The following is a 17,035-nucleotide window of genomic DNA, read 5'->3' on the forward strand; positions in this document are numbered from 1 at the left end:
ACAAAAAACATTGGCCTCTCCTGAACCTTTAGATAGGAAGTCTTTGCAGGAGGCTGTACATAATTCTCAGCAAGTTAGCAATCACTTTCTTCAGTGTGGATATGATGCATTGGAAGCTTCATGTAGGGCAGCTATGACAGGGGCGGTCATTCGTAGACATGCATGGTTAAAAGAACAACCTCTACCAGATCATGTTAAGGCAAAACTTCTTGATGCACCCTTGGAAAAGAACAAGCTTTTTGGTGCTAATGCTAAAGATGTGTTAAAGTCCATTGAGGAAAAAGCCGTCCGTTCAGACAGTCAAAGATTTCCTCCAGGTTCAGCCACCCAGATTCAGCAGGAATTGGCCTTCTAAAAACTGGTCCTTTCCTAACCCTGAAAGATTTCAAAGGGGCAAAAACAGGCGTGGCCGAGGAAGAGGACAATACCGAGGTTCCTACAGGGGACGACAATGGCAACCAGCAAACCAAAGAAGTGACACAGGGGTTTCTCCTGCCCCACAGGGACAATCTCAATGACTTTCCTCTACTTCCGCTGACCAAGGAGCAAACAGAAGCTCCTTTGGGCGGAAAATTATCTCTGTTTTCAGACAATTGTCACAGATTGACAAAGGACAAATGGATTTTGGACATTATAGACCAAGGTTACAGGTTCCACTTTCATACCTTGCCAAGAAAACAAGGCATGCCAAACCTACCACAAAACCAGAGGCAGAGGCTATCAAGCAAATTTCTCTGCTTGCTCAGATCAAAGCAATAGAAAAAGTTCCACAACAAGAACAAGGCCAGGGGTTTTATTCACGACTGTTCCTTGTTCCAAGAAAAGAAACTCAATGGAGACCAATATTTGTCCGCATTAAACACTTCTCATAGCACCAAAGTTCAAAATGCTGACTCTACAGCAACTCCTTCCCATGCTGGGCAAGGGGTCTTGGCTGATTACTGTGGACCTCAAGGAGGCATACCTGCATGTCCCTATCAGACACAGCTGCAGAAGATACCTCAGATTTCTTGCAGGGCCAGAGCATTATCAATTCTCAGCATTGCCATTTGGCTTATTTACTGCGCCCAGAGTATTCACGAAATGCCTGGCTTCAGTAATTGCTCATTGCAGGCTCCAGGGGATCCAAATTTACCCGTACCTGGACGACTGCCTCATACAAGCGGACGACAAACTGATTTTGACAAAAAACTTAAATTATGTCATACAGTTGCTACAGGCTCTGGGATACACAGTCAGCTTCCAAAAGTCAAGACTTCAGCCATCCCAGCAAATAACCTTCTTAGGAGCCAAACTAGACACAGCCTCTCAAATGGCTTACCTGACAGAAGACAAGCAAAAGAAGTTAACTCATTATTTCAAAGGTTTGGCAAAGCTCACCCAGATGACTGAAAGGAGATTCCTACAGGCTCTGGGTTACATGGCATCCTGCATTCTACTGGTTCCATTAGCAAGACTACACATGAGAAAGCTTCAATGGTACCTAAAAAGCTTATGGTCTCAACACAGCAACAACCTAGAGACAACCATACCGCTCATTCCATGCCTACAAAAGGAATTTCTATGGTGGGCCTCGGTAAGCCAGGCAAACACAGGTATGTCGTTCAAAAAACCTCAGATAACACAGACCATGACCACAGACGCCTCAGACCTAGGATGGGGGATGCACATGGAGGGCAGATGTATTCAAGGACAATGGTCTGCAAAGGAAACACATCTGCATATCAACCAAAAAGAAATGCTGGCAGTAATGCATGCCATCGAGGCCTTTCGACAACAACTTCAGCAAGGCCACCTACTAATACGGACGGACAACACCACTGTGATGTGGTACATAAACAAGCAGGGGGGCACCCATTCTTACCCCCTTTGCAGACTGACAATGAATCTTTGGGAAAAATCACTGAGCCTAAACATACAGTTGCAATCCCAGTTTGTTCCAGGCAAAGACAATGTGCTGGTGGACAGCCTAAGCAGGAATTTCCTAGACCCCCACGAGTGGAGGTTACATCCAGAAATCTTCATACGACTCACCTCGACATGGGGCAGGCCAGAAGTAGACCTATTTGCCTCCCACCTCAATCATCATCTACAAAAGTTCTGTTCAAGGACATATCATCCACAAGCATGGAAAATAGATGCTCTCTCAACTGGAACTTCCTAAAAATCTATGCATTCCCACCTCTGCCACTGATGACCACAGTATTACTAAAGATCAAAGCAGAGAAGCCCAAGGGGATCCTAATAGCTCCAGACTGGCCAAGACAACACTGGTACCCACTACTACGGAGCATATGTCACAACAAAAAGTGGGCCCTTCCCCAATGGCCCCAACTTTTGACTCAACCCAACTTCAAGACAGTACATTCCAACATTCAGACGCTGCAGCTAACAGCTTGGGAGATCCCATGAATAACCTCAATCTATCTCTCTCCAAGGAAGTTCAGCGGATACTAACAGAAGCCCGAAGACCATCCACCAGAAAGGTTTACTCAGCAAAATGGAAGAGATTCAGCATTTGGAATACCAGCAAGGGTCATGATGCATCATTATTGAACATCCCACTCATTCTGGAATATTTGGCAGATATGCTACAGAATGGACTCTCATATTCTTCCATAAAAATACATGCTTCAGCTATTTCAGCTAGATACAACACTGATCCACCTGTGTTTTCACATCCTTTGTTAAGGCAATTCCTTAGGGGAATCAAGAATATAAAGCCACCAAGAAAGGCTCCAGTACCAGCTTGGGGCCTCAACTTTGTCCTAGAAAAACTGACTCTGTCCCCCTTTGAGCCAGCAGCTTCTGCGGACTTACAATTTCTCTCATGGAAGACAGCTTTCCTGTTGGCAATTACCTCAGCAAGAAGGGTTTCAGAATTACAGGCCCTAATGGCAATACCACCGTTCATAACCTTTCACAGAGACAGGGTCTCCTTACGAACCCAACCCTACCTTTCTGCCAAAAGTGGTATCTAGGGTTTCTTTAAATCAAGCAATTCACCTGCCTACTTTCTTTCCCAATCCTGAGAACAAAGGGGAAAGACTGTTGCATACCTTGGACATTCACAGACAACTTCGCTACTACCCTGACAGAACCAAGACCAGTAGGAAGTCTGATCAGCTTTTTTGTAGCTTACGCCCCTGGAGTACAAGGAAAAGCAATTTCCAAACAGACTATTTCAAAATGGATTGGGCATTGCATTAGATTCTGTTATTCCTTCCATGGAAAGAGTGTACCAGCCAATGTCAGACCACACTCCACCAGAGCTACAGCCACCTCTACAGCATTCTTAAGAGGGGTGCCTACAAAAGACATTCTAGAAGCTGCTACATGGAGTTCCGTGCATACATTCTCCAAACACTACAACCTCCCTTTATATTCCAGATCCAGAGCAGGCTTTGCTTCGGCAGTCCTGCAGGGATTGATGGCTACACCATCCTTTTCTTAGAGCATACCACCTCCCCCAGCTAAGCTATGGTATTCAACCCATATGTTATGACTGCAGTTGCATTCTTGAAGGACATAGTACAGTTTTGTACCTACCATAAATGTAGATGTCCGATAGATATGCAACTGCAGTCTGGTTTTCCCTCCCTCCTTCTCCTCTATGCCTTGGGTCCACTCCTATCCCTTTTGTCCTTAGCTGGGGATATCTGTTATGGTGTATCTGTTTATTGCTTATTTATTGTCTGGAAACCTATTTTTGTCTTCCAATCTGATTACAGCCTTCATTGGAGGGCACCTGGCATCTGGGGCAAGAAACACTGAAGAAGATGGCGTCGGCTGATGCTTATATACTCCAGCCGCTCTGACGTCGGAGAGAAATGTGACATCAGCCGACGTCGGACCCAGACTTTGGAATCCGGCCGACCAAGGGCTGCCTGAGGCAGGACAACCCATATGTTATGACTGCAGTTGCATATCTATCGGACATCTACATTTATGGTAGGTACAAAACTGTACTTTCTCTGTCTTCTAAGTATCAGGGCTATTCAGCCTGTCCCAGCAGAAGAAAGGGGGCAAGGTTCTTACTCAAGACTTTTCCTGGTACCCAGAAAAGACAGCTCCTGGCATCCTATCCTGGACCTGTCTATTCTAAACACCTTTTTGGTAATCCCAAAATTCAGAATGCTAACACTTCAACAGCTGCTTCCTATGCTAGGCAAAGGTGCCTGGTTGGCAACCTTAGACTTAAAGGAAGCTTACCTGCACATTCCAATAAGGGAATCTTGCAGGAAATACCTGTGCTTCAGAGCAGGCTCCATGCACTTCCCTTTGGCTTATCTCCTGCGCCCAGGGTATTCACAAAGTGCCTAGCCCCAGTCATTGCATTTTGCAGGCAAAGAAATATGCAGATATACCCATACCTGGACGATTGTCTAATTCAGGCAGAAAGCCAGGACATGCTACTAAAACATCTGGCATTTGTAAAGAAACTTCTAACCTCACTGGAGTACACCATAAACAAAAAGAAAAATCTCATTTAGTACCCTGCTAACAAATTGTATTCTTGGGAACAAGCTTGAACACAACTTCCCAGATGGCTCACCTCACGCCAGAGAAACAAGCTTATTTGACAGCCTACTTCAAACTACTACTGGCCACTAAGACCCAGCGATCTGCAAGGAAAATTCTGCAAGCCCTGGGGTTCATGGCCTCTTGCATTCTACTAATTCCGTATGCAAGACTGCATATGAGGAAAGTACAATGGTATCTAAAAAGCCTATGGTGTCAACATTCTCTGGACCTGGAATCAAGGATTCTTATCATTCCTTGTATGCAGACAGAGTTCCTTTGGTGGGCAGAGGCCTGCTACCACAACAAGGGGCTCCCATTCACTCTACCCCCTGCCGCCCAAACCCTAACAATAGACTCATCAGACCATGCATGGGGGGCTCACTTGGCAGGACAGTGCATTCAGGGCAAATGGAACCTAAATCAGATGCACCTGCATATCAGTCAAAAAGAAATGTTAGCTGTACAGAATTCCCTGACAGCCTTAAAGGACTACATTCTTCCAGGACAATTATTGGTAAAGACAGACAAACATCACTGTTATGTGGTACATAAACAAGCAGGGGGGTACCCACTCTTCCCCTCTTGCAGACTAGCCATGGCTCTGTGGAACACAGCCTTGAGCTACCAAGTGCACCTACAAACTCAATTCCTGCCAGGCAAGCTAAATCCACTGGCAGACGACCTAAGCAGAAATCTCATGGACCCACATGAGTAGAAACTGGAACCAAAGATGTTCAACCTTTTGAGAAACAAATGGGGGAATCCAGAGATGGACCTTTTTGCCTCCCCTCAGAACTACCAATTGGACAAATTGTGCACAAGGACTTCCCACAGTCAAGCTTGGAAAGTGGATGCCTTATCTTTCACCTGGGAAAGCCACTCAGTTTGACTTCCCTTTCTGCCTCTCCTCTTGAAAGTTCTGCTAAAGATCAAACAGGACAAACCAAGGACAATACTGATTGCACCAGACTGGCCACACCAGCACTGGTACCCCCTCTTGCATAGTATGTCACTGCTGGATCCATGGCACCTGCCTCAGACTCCCTTCCCTGCTGTCCCAGCATGAAGGCCAGATTCTGCACCCTCAGCTTCCAATTCTGAACCTTGCAGCCTGGCTAATTCCTTGAGCTCTCCTATAGCATTCCTCAGTAAGCAGGTGCTAGATGTCATTCTGGAGGCAAGGAGGCCTAGTACTGGAAAATCTTATGCTGAAAAGTGGAAACTATACTGTTCCTGGAGACAGACTCATGGGATGGGCACAACAGTGCCCAGCTTACCTTGTATTCTTTTTTTTTTAAAACAAGTTTATTGTTTTTAACATACAAAATAAATATCATAACAATTTTATACAAGCAATTAAAATAGAAATAGTTATAACATTCAACAAAATAACCAAAGTATTTACAAAGACATCCACTACAAATCAAATCAATTGATTAAACTATAATGTCATGCTATTGAGACTAAGATTTTTTTAACAGGTTTTGTAAAGTATCCCATATAATATAATAAGATGTTTTTTCTAGTAGTTCCTTACCTTATATTCTTCAGTACTTCACAGAGATGTTCCACAAGGGCCTTTCCTTCTCGTCAATTAACATTCATGCCGCTGCCATTTCAGCACATTATTATACTGAACCACCCCTCTTCTCTCACCCCCTGCTAAAGCAATTCCTCAGAGGGGCCAAAAATTTAAGACCACCCAGGAGAGCCCCTACTGCAGCCTGGGACCTTAAGTTTGTATTGGAAAAACTCACTCTACTTCCTTTTGAGCCAGCCGCAACTGCAGAGTTGAAATTCCTTTCTTGGAAAACAGCCTTCCTTCTAGCCATTACTTCAGCAAGAAGAATGTCTGAATTACAGGCCCTCATGGCAGTGGAGCCCTTCATCATCTTCCATGCAGACAGGGTGTCCCTCAGGACCAATCCTTCCTTTTATGCCCAAGGTGTGATGTGTAGTGTGGTCCTTAATCAGTCCATTAATTTGCCATTTTTTCCCTAATCCACAGAACAAAGGCGAACGACTACTGCACTCTTTGGACGTGCACAGACGACTTAAATTTTATTTGGACAGGACTAAGCCTCTCCGAAAATCTGAACAGCTGCTAGTTGAATTTGCTGCAGGGGCAGAGGGGAAGACCATTTCAAAACAAATCATTTCTAAGTGGATAGCCCATTGCATTCACTTCTGCTATAAGCACCATAGAAAACCTACCCCACAGGGGATAAGATCACATTCCACCAGGGCTGCATCTACCTCTACAGCCTTTCTCAGAGGTGTCCCTACCAGGGACATCTAGAAGCTGCTACCTGGAGCTCTGTACATACCTTCTCCAAGCATTACCACATGCCTATTTTTTCTAAATCCAGAGCTGGTTTTGCCATTGCAGTCTTGCAGGGCTTAATAGCTGGTCCTAATGCTCTAACTTCCTCCTCCCTACCTTAGGTTTGGGAATCTACCCAAGTGTAATGACAGCAACAGTGAAACACAAAGAACACAGTACAGTTGTGTACACTTACCATAAATGTAGATGTTTGAGTGTATTCACTGTTGCAGTCCTGGATGATGTTCGTGCTTCACTGTTGCAGTCATTACATTTGGGTTATCCTGCTGGCAGGTTGCCCTCAGTCAAGCCTGAATTCCAAAGTCTTGGGTCCTGCATCGGTTGCTGCCACCCCTTCCCTGACATCAGGTCGTCAGGGGTATAAAAGATGCTGCCGACGCCATTTTCTTCAGTCTTTCTTGCCGCACGAAGCAGAAACAGTTCGCAAGTGCCAGTTAGCCGACTCCTGAGATTTTCGTGTTCGAATTTCAGATCCGAAGTCTTCATTAAAAGCCAAGTACCCCGTTGGGGAAAGTTTTTTCTTGCTCCAGTCCGATGTCAGAAAAAGTTAATTGTATTTCTTGTGGGAAGAAAATAACCTCATAAGGACTTTCATTCTTACTGTATTCCTTGCCTAGGCCCTGACCACGATGTAGCTAGTTGTCGGTTTTGTGGTAGATTTAACCAACGCACTATTAAGCGTCAGTACGATTTTGCATTAAGCTATTTTGGCCGAAGATTTAATTATACAATGTTGTCGGATAGCCATCTGACAACCGGAGTTCACAAAAAATGCAAAGAAAAAGAAAGACAGGCTACCGAGGTCCAAAACCGATGAGGCTTCTCCTAAGCCAGTTGCCGGATCGCCGGTTCTCAGTGAGGCGCTTTCGCAGCCCCTGACGCCCGCTACTTTAAAGTCGCAGGCTGCTACCGACACCCACGTGGAGTCGACAAGGCCGCTAGAAGCTCAAAGTATTGGAGTCTCGTTGAGACTATTCCCTCAGATGGGTCCAGAGCCGTTGAGCAGGCATCGGCTTCTGAGGGTGTATTCAGACCTAAACAATTATACATTAAAACGACTTCAGCTTCAAAGGCAAAGACTAAAGCACCTTTAAAGACAAAGAAACAAGTTCAACAGCCTCATGGACACGCCTCCATGCCCAAAAAACAGATGCTGAAAATGGCCGAAGACTTAATTAGCTTGATCAGGGGTTCCCATCCCCCTCCTGATAAGAGGCCTAGGCAAGAGACAGGCTATGAATCTTCAGATCAGGTTTCCATTTCTTCTGATTCCTCTTCTGATCAGGAATATTCTCTAACTCCCTATGAGGATTCTGATGCTGAAGAATCTGTTCCTTCAGCTTCTCCTCCTGAGGACTACTCTTTTGGGGAAACCTTGCATACCACGAGGGAGCATTTCCACTGGGAGAGCCAAGATTTTTCAGAATCTAAGAAAAGGCTCAAAGACTTCCCTTTTCTACCGCAACACAGGCCTCTAGCTGTTCCACCTGTGTTAGACATTGTAGATGTGTTTTCAGAGTCTAGTCTGACCCTTGACACCTTACCTCCAGCTCCTGTTAAGCCAGACAGATACTACAGGGTTCCTGACTCTCTCACAAATTCCTTTTCAAAACCCTGCTGCAGACCCAGAAACTATTACTCAGGGTCCCAAGGGGGTCAAGGCTTCCACTGCAAAAAACTCCACCGCCTCTGACAGAGATTCTAGGGCACTAGACAGATGGGGAAAAAAAGATTTACACATCTGCTACCTTGGCTATATGGGCCTTAAATTGCCAGTTTCATATGCTCAGATATCAGCAATATATCATGACAGTGCTTAAACAGAAAATGTTGATAAATTCTGAATGTGCAGAAAACAAAGAAATGCAGGATTTATTGCGTGCAGCTGAACAAGTTGGAAAGCATACTTTGCAATGAGGTTTTGATTCTCTAGAGGCCTCCTGCAGGGCCGCTGTTACGGGTTCTGTCATTAGGAGGCATGCTTGGTTAAAGGAACAAAATCTGCCTGATCATGTCAAAGCAAAATTATTAGCTGCTCCATTACAGCATGATACCATGTTTGGTGTTAAGGCAGAAGAGATGTTAAAGAAAATTGAGGACAAAGCTAAATCTATGCAAACGGTCAAGGAATTCTTACAGGTACAGCCTCTTAGGTTTAGCAGACACTGGCCTACAAAGAATTGGTCCTTTCCAGTGTCAGACAGACCTCAAAGGGGCAGATCCAGATGCCCTAGAGGCAGATCCCAGCCACAAGGTTCGCACAGATCTAAGCAATGGGGTGCTTCTACCTCCAAAAGCGGAGAGGACAAATCACAACTATACAGGAAACAGTCCCAGTGACTTCCCCCTGCCTGTACCACTTATCTTATGGCAGCACCCTTAGGGGGGAAAACTAGCACTTTTTTCTCGAAATTGGCACATTATTACCCAGGAAAAATGGGTTCTAGACATAGTGTCACAAGGCTACAAGTTTCACTTCCATATCCTGCCAAGGACAGACGGTTGGCCAGACCTGCCAAAATATCAATGGGCAGAGGCTCAAAAACAAGTTGCATCTCTCATGCACATGGGGGATATTCAACAAGTGCCACAGCAAGAGTAGGGACAAGGATTTTACTCAAGACTGTTCATGGTACCCAGAAAGGACAAAGTATGGTGACCAGTTATGGACCTATCTATTCTAAACACTTACCTGGATATACCCAAATTCAAGATGTTGATCTTGCAGCAGCTTCTGCCCGTGCTGGGCAGTAAGGCTTGGCTCGTGACTTTAGACCTAAAAGAGGCATACCTGCATGTCCCAATCAGACAATCATGCAGAAGGTACCTCATATTCAAAGCTGACTCAAAGCATTACCAATTCTCTGCACTGCCCTTTGGCTTATCTACTGCGCCCAGGGTCTTCACAAAGTGCTCTGGCACCAATAATTGCTTTCTGCAGACAATGAGGAATACAGATATATCCTTACTTGGACGACTGCCTCATTCAAGCAGAGAACAAGGACATTCTACTGCAGCATCTGGCATTTGTGAAGAAACTTTTAACATGCCTTAGGGTACGCAGTCAACGAAAATAAATCAAAACTAGTACCCTCAAGAGATATTATTCCTGGGTGCAAGCTTAAATACAACTGCCCAGATGGCTTATCACACACCAGACAAACAAAGGCAACTGACTACCTATTTCAAGGAAATGGCAACCAAGGCCCAGTTATCTGCAAGAAAAATTTTGCAGGCTATGGGCTTCATGGCATCTTGCATCCTACTAATTTCATATGCAAGACTGCATATGAGGAAACTTCAATTGTACCTAAAAACTGTCTGGACACATTGCCACAGCCTGGAAACGATGATTTCTCTCATTCCCTGCCTGCAACAAGAGTTTCGATGGTGGGCAAAGGCTTGTCACAAAAACAAGGGACAGCCATTCTCAATACCCCCAGCCAGGCAGAACCTTACGACAGATGCATCAGATTATGCCTGGGGCGCCCACATGGCAGGAAGAGGTATTCAGGGCATCTGGTCCGCAAACCAAATGCATCTGCATATCAATCAAAAGGAGATGCTAGCTGTTCAAAATGCCCTGATAGCCTTCAAGGACCTAATTCATATGGGACAACTTCTGATAGAGAGAACACCACAGGCATGTGGTACATAAACAAGCAGGGGGGCACTCACTCTTACCCCCTTCGCAGACTAGCCGTGGCTGTATGGGACACAGGATTGACTTACCAAGTTCATCTGCAGGCACAATTCCTGTCAGGAAAGGAAAATACTCTGGCAGACGAACTAAGCAGAAACCTCATGGATCCCCATGAGTGGCACCTGGATCCGCAAGTCTTCAGTATGATAACAAAGAAATGGGGACTCCCAGACATAGATCTATTTGCCTCCCCTCACAACAATCAACTAAAAAGATTCTGCACAAGGACTTATCACAGACGAGCATGGAAAGTGGAAGCATGGAAAGTGGACGCCTTATCTTTCAGCTGGACAAACCTATCAGTATATGCCTTTCCTCCACTGCCTCTCCTCCCCAAAGTACTCCTAAAGGTCAGACAGGAGAAACCAAAAATGATTCTGATTGCCCCAGACTGGTCACGCTAGTACTCGTATCCAGTCTTTAAGGAACTTGTCTCAATGCCCAGCCTGGACTTTACCTCAAATACCTCATCTACTGTCCCAACAAAACAATCAGATCTTGCACAGCCAACTCAGGACCCTAAACCTGGCAGCATGGCGGATAATGTAGCCATACAAAGCACACCTCTCAGTAAAGCTGTGATGGATGTCATTTTAGAAGACAGAAGGCCTAGTGCTAGAAAATCCTATGCTGGAAAATGGAAGAGATTTTGTGCTTGGAACCAAGCTCAAGGAACTGATACAGCTGTCCCAAATATTCCTCAGATTTTGCAATACTTAACTGAGATGCTAGACAAAGGCCTATTTTTCTCATCAATTAAAATCCATGCCTCTGCCATTTCGGCTCATTAAATAGAGTCACCACTCTTTTTTCATCCTTTATTAAGGCAGTACCTCAGAGGAACCAAAAATTTAAGGCCTCCAAGCAGAAAACCAACACCTGCATGGGACCTCAATTATGTCTTGGAAAAACTCACCTTACCTCCTTTTGAGTCAGTTGCTACTGCAGATATAAAGTTTTTATCTTGGAAAACAGCTCTGCTCCTAGCAATAACTTCTGCAAGACGAGCGTCAGAGCTGCAGGCTCTCATGGTTGTGGCACCCTTTATCATTTTTTATCCGGACAGGGTCTCTCAAAGGACAAACCCTACATTTATGCCTAAGGTAGTATCCAGTGTAGCCCTTAACCAAACTATTCATTTGCCAATTTTTTATCCAAATCCACAGAACAAGGGGGAGAAAATTTTGCATTCTTTGGACATACATACAGACAGCTTAGATTCTACTTGGATAAAACTAAAGTTTTAAGAAAGACAGAACAATTACTAGTGGCATATGCTGCAGGATCACAAGGAAAGGCTATCTCCATGCAGACTATTTCAAAGTGGATAGGTCACTGCATTCGTTCGTGTGTATTCACTGATGCAGTCCAGGTTACCCACCCACCACCCCCCTTATTTTTGCTGGAACTTATCTTTCCTTCTCTAATCTATACAACCTGTGTGGTGTATTTGCTTATAGATGAAGGTAAAGTTTATTTTGATGCATGTATGTGTTACTTACATATATTTAGCATACCCTTTTGGGGGCACCTGACATCTGGGGCAAGAAAAACTGAAGAAAATGGCGTCTGCTGCATCTTTTCGACCTGACGGCAGGAAAGGGGCGACAGCAACTGACGCAGGACCCAGGAGTTTGGAATTTAGGCTGACTGAGGGCAACCTGCCAGCAGGATAACCCAAATGTAATAACTGCAACAGTGAATACACTCTAACATCTACATTTATGGTAAGTGTACACAACTGTACTTTACCCACCCTCCAGCCCTCTAAAGTTCTCTTGGCTGTACTTTTCTTGTTGTTTAGTGTATCTCTGCTTTCTGGTTTATTTGTTTTTGTTGGAGGTGTAACCTAACATATAATTGCTTTCCATTATGGGGGCACCTGACATCTGGGGCAAGAAAAACGGATGTAATGGCATCTGCTGCATGTTTTGTACCCCTGACGACCTAACGTCATGGAAGAGGAGACAACATCCGACACAGGGATCCAAGACTTTGATAGGCCTTCTGAGGGATACCTGCAGGCAGATAACCCAAATGTAATGACTGCAACAGTGAACATACTCTAACATCTACATTTATGGCAAGTGTAAACAACTGTACTTTTCTCTTAACAGCTCCAGACTGATGTTTTCAAGATATGCCTTTCTCTCTCTCTTTTTTTTTTTTTTTCTCTTTTTGCTCCTTTAAGTCCCTTAGGAGATTCACACCGTTGGAATGGGGGTATATGATGTCAGCCTTTGTGAAGACTCCGTTATACTATGATGTCATCTCGTCTACCTTAGTACATATGGTAGACTGAGCAGATCGGTCTGTAACTGTTTAAGATGATCTTCGTGTTTCACTATTGCAGTCATCACATTTTGGTTATCTGCTTGCAGTAGCCCTCAGTCGGCCAGATTATCAAAGTCTTGGGTCCTGTGTCGGTTGCTGTCTCATCTTCCATGATGTCAGGTAGTCAGGGGTATAAAGCATGCAGCTGATGCCGTTACATCAGTCTTTCTTGCCGTGTGGTGCCCGAAGCAGAAGTAGTTTGCAAGTGCTGGTCGGCCGACTCCTGAAATTTTCATTTTAGAGTTTCAGACTAAGCTAAGTACCCCGTTGGGGAACCTTTTTCTTGCTCTAAACCGATGTCAGGAAAAGTTTAACAGTTGTATTTCTTGTGCAAAGCAAATACCTCATAAAGATTTTCATTCGTACTGCATTCCTTGCTTAGGCCCAAACCACGACGTACCTAGCTGTCTGTCTGTGCCTTATTCAAACCTAGAAGTATTTGTCGTCGGTTATTTTGGTACTCAGTTCAATTATCCACAAATGGCTTCGGTAAGCCACCCGACTACCAACATTCCGAAAAAACGCAGAGATAGACAGAGACAGACAGCATAGGTCCAAAGCTGCCACCGATGCTTCTCCTAAGCTAGTCGCCAGTTCACCGGTACTCAGTGAGGTGCTTTCGCAGCCCCTGATACCCGCTACTTCAGATTCGCAGGTCTCTACTGAGTCCCATTCGGAGTCCAATATGCTGCGAGATGCTTCCTTGACTGTGGAACCTGTGGATGTCTCTACCTTGGATGGGTCCGGAGCCGCTGTGCAGGTACAGGCTTCTTTGGGCGTATTCAGGCCTACTGACTTGCATATTAAACCAACACCATCTTCTTCTTCAAAGCCTAAAACTCGATCCATGCCTAAAAAACAGACGCCCAGACCGCATAGTCAGGCCCCTATGCCTAAAAAACAAATAAGAATGGCTGAAGACCTTATTACTCTAATCAGGGGAAGCCACCCTTCACCCGCTGAGATCTAGGAGTGATTTACCTTCGGATTCTTCTAATCAGTACTCTGAAATTTCTGTTTCCACTAATGACCAGGATTTACCCTTATCTACCTATGAGGATTCTGATGCAGATGACTGCATCCCCCCCCCCCCCCCAGAGGATTTCTTTTTTGGTGAAACCTTGCATACTCTTGGGGAGCATTTTCACTTTGAAAGCCACTCTGACTCCAAAAAGAGGATTGGGGAATGTTGTTCGTGTTTCACTGTTGCAGTCATCACATTTGCATTATTTACTTGCGGTAGCCCTCAGTCGGCCTCATTAACAAAGTCTTGGGTCCTGTGTCGGTTGCTGTCCCTTCTATGACGTCAGGTCGTCAGTGGTATAAAACATGCAGCCGATGTCATTACCTCAGTCTTTCTTGCCGTGTGGTGCCCAAAGGAGAAGCAGTTCTCAAGTGCCGGTCGGCCAACTCCTGAATTTTTGTTATCGAGTTTCAGAATCGAAGTCTTCAACTGAAAGCTAAGTACCCTGTTGGGGAAACTTTTTCTTGCTCTAAACCGAAGTCAGTAAAAGTAAATAATTGCATTACTTGTGGAAAGCAAATACCTCAAAGATTTTCATTCGTACTGTATTCCTTGCCTAGGTCCTGACCACGACATACCTCGCTGTCGGTTTTCTGCCTTATTTAAACCGCAAACTATCCGTCGTCTGTATATTTTCTCTTCTAAATATTTTGGTGCTTGGTTCAATTATCCTGGTATGTCTTCGGTAAGCCATCGGACTACTGACATTCCGAAAAAACGCATAGGTAAAGACAGAGACAGAGGCTGCCTAGGTCCAAAGCTGCCGATGATGCTTCTCCTAAACCAGTCGCCAGATCGCCGGTACTCAGTGAGGCACTTTCGCAGCCCCTGATAACCCTCTACTTCAGATTCGCAGGCCTCTACTGAGACCCATTCAGAGTCCGGTATACCACGAGATGTTTCAACTGTGGAACCTGCGGATGTCTCTACCTTGGATGGGTCCAGAGCTGGTGTGAGGCACCGGCTAATGAGGGTGTATTCAAGCCTACTGACTTGGGTATTAAACCAAAGCCATCTTCTTCGAGGCCTACCATGCCTAGAAATCTGGTGCCCAGACCGCATGGTCAGGCCTTTGTGCCTAAAAAACAAATGGTAAGAATGGCTGAAGACCTTATTACTTTAATCAGGGGAAGTCAGCCTTTCCCCTCTAAGAGACCTAGGACTGAGTTTGCTTATTATACTTCTGACCAGGATTCTGAATTTTCTGTTTCTTCTGATGACCAGGATTTACCCATATCTACCTATGAGGATTCTGATGCAGAGGACTGTATTCCCTCTGATCCCCCCCCCCCCCCAACCCCCTGAGGATTTCTCTTTTGGTGAAACCTTGCATACTCTCAGGGAGCATTTTCCTTGGGAAAGTCAGGATTTCTCTGATTCTAAAAAGAGGCTTAGGGATTTCTTACTCCTGCCCCAGCACAGTCCTTTAGCCATACCTCCTGTATTAGACATTGTTGATGATGCCTTTTCGGAATCTAGCTTGGCCTCTGATTTTTTTACCTCCTTCTTCCAGAAAACCTGATAGATATTACAGGGTCCCTGACACTCTCAAATTCCTTTTTAAAAATCCTACTGTGGATCCTGAGACCATTTCATAGGGACCCAAGGGCATTAAAGCTGCTGCTGCAAAAAATCTTACCCCCTCTGATTGAGACACCAGGGCGCTGGATAGATGGGGTAAGAAGGTATACACTTCTGCAACTTTAGCTTTTTAGTTTTAGGCCTTAAACTGCCAGTTTCATATGTTAAAGTAGCAGCAGCATATTATTGGATTGCTTAAACAGAAAATGATGTTTTGATTCCTGATTGTGCTGAAAATAAGGATTTACAGGATTTACTGCATTCAGCTGAACAAGTTGGAAAACATACTTTGCAATGTGGTTTTGATTCATTAGAGGCATCTTGCAGGGCTGCTGTAACTGGGTCTGTACTTAGAAGGCATGCTTGGCTTAAGGAGCAATCCTTGCCAGATCATGTAAAAGCGAAATTACTGGATGCTCCCTTAAACTAGGACTGCCTGTTTGGCAACAAGGCAAGAAGGTGTTCTTAAAAAGATGGAGGGAAAAGCTAAATCTATGCAAACTGTTAAAGATTTTTTACAAGTACAACCTCCAAGGTTTAGTAGGCATTGGCTTTCCAAGAATTGGTCCTTTACTGCCTCTTCCAGATCTTCTCATTTCAAACTCAGACCCAGCAGAGCTCCCAGGCTTCAGTCCCAGGGTACGCATAGGACTAAGGGGGGGGGGGGGGCTCCACTTCCAAATCTGGGACTTATAAAACTCCCCCCCTATGGCAAACTGTCTCAATGACTTCTTTTTAAAACTTCCAAGCACTTCTCCACTGATTGCACCTTGGGGGGGGAAAGATTGCTCTTCATGCAAAGAACTGGGAACTCATTAGACAGGAAAAATCTGTTTTAAATATAGTCACCCAGGGATACAGATTTCACTTTCACACATTACCAACATCAAGCGGGGGTGGCTAGATCTACCCCAAAATCTGTGGGCAGAGGCCCAAAAGCAAGTACTTTCTCTCTCAAGCATGGGGGCTATTCACTTGGTACCAGAAGAGGAACAGGGACAAGGTTTCTACTCAAGACTTTTCCTGGTATCCAGAAAAGGCAGTTCATGGCGTCCTATCCTGGACCGGTCTACTCTAAACACCTTTTTTGTGGTTTCAAAAGTCAAGATACTGACTCTTCACCAGTTGCTCCCTATGTTGGGCAAGGACGTCTGGTTGGCAACACTAGATTTAAAGGGAGCATACCCGCATATCCCAATCAAGGAATCTTGCAGAAGATACCTACGCTTCAAAGCAGGTTACACACACTGTCAGTTCTCTGCACTGCCCTTTGGCTTATCTGCAGTGCCCAGGGTATTCACAAAATGCCTAGCTCCAGTCATTGCATTTTGCAGGCAAAGAAATATTCAAATATACCCATACCTGGACGATTGTCTAATTCAGGCAGAAAGCCAGGACATACCTTTGAATCATCTGGCCTTTGTAGAAGGGTTTCAAAACAGACCTAATGAAAGCCTTTCTTCCCCAGGATAAGGTCAGCTCCCTGACCTCCCAGCCTCAAAGCCCTTCTGCAGATCCAGCAAAT

The sequence above is a fragment of the Protopterus annectens genome, chromosome 16.part0, assembly GCF_019279795.1.
Source record: "Protopterus annectens isolate FY-2018-M chromosome 16.part0, PAN1.0, whole genome shotgun sequence".
Lineage (NCBI taxonomy): Eukaryota > Metazoa > Chordata > Ceratodontiformes > Protopteridae > Protopterus > Protopterus annectens.